The sequence below is a fragment of the Seriola lalandi genome, unplaced genomic scaffold, assembly GCF_002814215.2.
Source record: "Seriola lalandi dorsalis isolate HSWRI2012SDOR001 ecotype SW California unplaced genomic scaffold, Sedor1 jcf7180002054972, whole genome shotgun sequence".
Taxonomy (NCBI): Eukaryota; Metazoa; Chordata; class Actinopteri; order Carangiformes; family Carangidae; genus Seriola; species Seriola lalandi.
The window spans coordinates 3,433,590-3,435,982 of NW_019525660.1; positions in this window are offsets into that span (position 1 = coordinate 3,433,590).

The window sequence follows — 2,393 nt, forward strand, 5'->3', positions numbered from 1 at the left end:
CGGAGAACAGCCATCGGATAAACCAGGGATTCTGTCTACCAAATGTGCCAGTTAGTAGTTTTCTTACTTTACATCTCACTGGACTTGTATGTTTAAAGAGGAGAATGCAACGGACCAAAACCGGGGACTGAATGCCAAATGGTGCAATGAAATCAGACTTCTGAGAGCATGCAGAGTGACTGTGGGTGTTTTTTGTTCCCATGGATGATGGGTGGATGTTGTGTCATGGTGTCCAATGTGGAGAAAAAAAAACACACACCTCAGAGTTTAATGAAGAGTGCCTTACAGGAAGTTCAAACAGCTCAAGACTCTTTCTTGGAAACGTCGGGGGGAAAAAGATGAAAAACGGACTAAATGGCTTTTCAGACTGTCAGACTTTTAAGAACTTATTACTCATTTATTTTCATATAAACAAAAGGTATGCATTTGCTCTCTATTACTCCTAGCCTTAAAACACTGTGTTACTATGGAAATGGGCATTTTCTGTCCACCAAGGACAGTCCAACATCAACTATTTGTATAGAGCTGCAGACTGGAGGCACAGTAAGAATGAAAGGCAAAAATGGAGAGAAAGAGAGAGTACGCAGGATAAAATAGATTTTATCAGCCTCTTCTTCAGAGGCTCCAACCTTTTAAACCCTGTTTATATGAAATGGAATATATATGAATATATATATACATATATATATACATATAATATACAATTGAGATTCAATTTTAAGGCCGCAGCGAATTTATTTATTTTGTGAATTTCTAAATTCTGTATAAAAATGACACATTTGTCTTCTATTTACATGTGTAAACATGAGGGAAAATACAAAGAATATGAACGTTAATACAAGGATGCATATTTTTTTTTTTTTTTTTGTAAGACCAACTTTTATCATTTGTATAGCTTTCCATATAATCAACTTTGCTGTTATCTTGATTTTTGGACCCCAGTGCTCAATGCATCATCATTATTTCACTGTTATATTCTCTTATTGTAGATAGCCTCTGTTGTGTTTCTGATTTAAACATGTTCTGAATGTGCTTTTTGTTTCCCCCTGTCAGCGGACATACCTCTTTACCCTTTTCAACAGTCGAGCAGTCGAGGCTACGCATTTACAAACATGATGTTCTGTTTAATTCATAAAGTGTCAGATGTATCAATCAATATGTCTTTGAAATCATATCTGAAGTGTCTAGTTATTTGGTACAAAGACATACGAGTGCTGTTCTTTTCTCATTTCATCTTTTCTCTTCCTCTCCTCACCTCTCCCTTCATCTCCTCGGCTCTTGTCTCTTCTCTCCTCTCTCGTCTCGTTTCCTCCCCTTTCATCGTACCTCCTCTCCTCTCTCGTGTGTTCTTGTCTCCTTTCTTCTCTCCTCCTCCTCTCCTGCTCTCGGGTCAGTCGAGTCTGTGCCTTCTTTATTTGCTGTCCCATTTTGTTAAGGACACCCCAGGCCAGCCAGCCAGGCCATCCGATTGGCCCCCTCGGCCCTGCTGGGGATGAAGCCATATTGATCCTGAGTGGTATCAAAGCTAAATTGGTTGTATTTTCCACCCGGACTGAAGCTGCAGAGTGAGGACATTCATACACACTGACCTCCATCTGCACTGGCACCGAAGGACAGGAGTTAAACGCTGTTTCACAACCCCACATCAGCCAAAAGGCTCTGATTCTGCAAAGACACTCTGAATGTATACTTATTTTTTGACAATCAATAATTACACTGGGTTACATTTGCATTGAAATCTGTCAATCCTTGAGAGGGAATCTGCTGCTTTTATTTTTTTCTTATACATTCTTATATCTGCCCTGCCTTTTCCTTAAATCACTGTTGTCTGTGAGATGTTGAGGTATGTCCACTGCTCATGTTTTGTTGCTTCTTTTGTCTCGGGTTGTCAATGGCCTCCCTTATGCTAAATTGCTAAATATAGAATAGATTTTTAAGAAAAAGTCAATGTACTAATTAAAAACAAAATCTTCACTGAAGACCTTTATTTGTTGTTTTGTTGCAGATAAAGTGGTTTTGAAATTGTGTGAGGATAACAGACAAAATGCCATAGAAGACATTTTGGAAAAATTAAAGTCAATTTAAATAGAAAGAAATTAAGTCAATTAATTTCTACTGTTGCAATAATGAAACCATTGTGTCGTGTTGTTGAGCTGTTGCGGCTCTGGTAGACATTCGACCACATGGCATCTGAAGAGAGAGAAAAAGTAGGAAACTGGAATGAAGCCACTATCAGGCCAGAGACTGATTGGACTGTACTTAAGAGCAGCGCTTCTCCAGTTGCTGTGGGTGGATGAAAACATGTGACATCCACCAGAACTGACTGACAATGGCCGAGTTTTTCGCCACAGCTCGCTGGGAGACCAGAGTATGTGCGTATGTTTAGGCAGCGG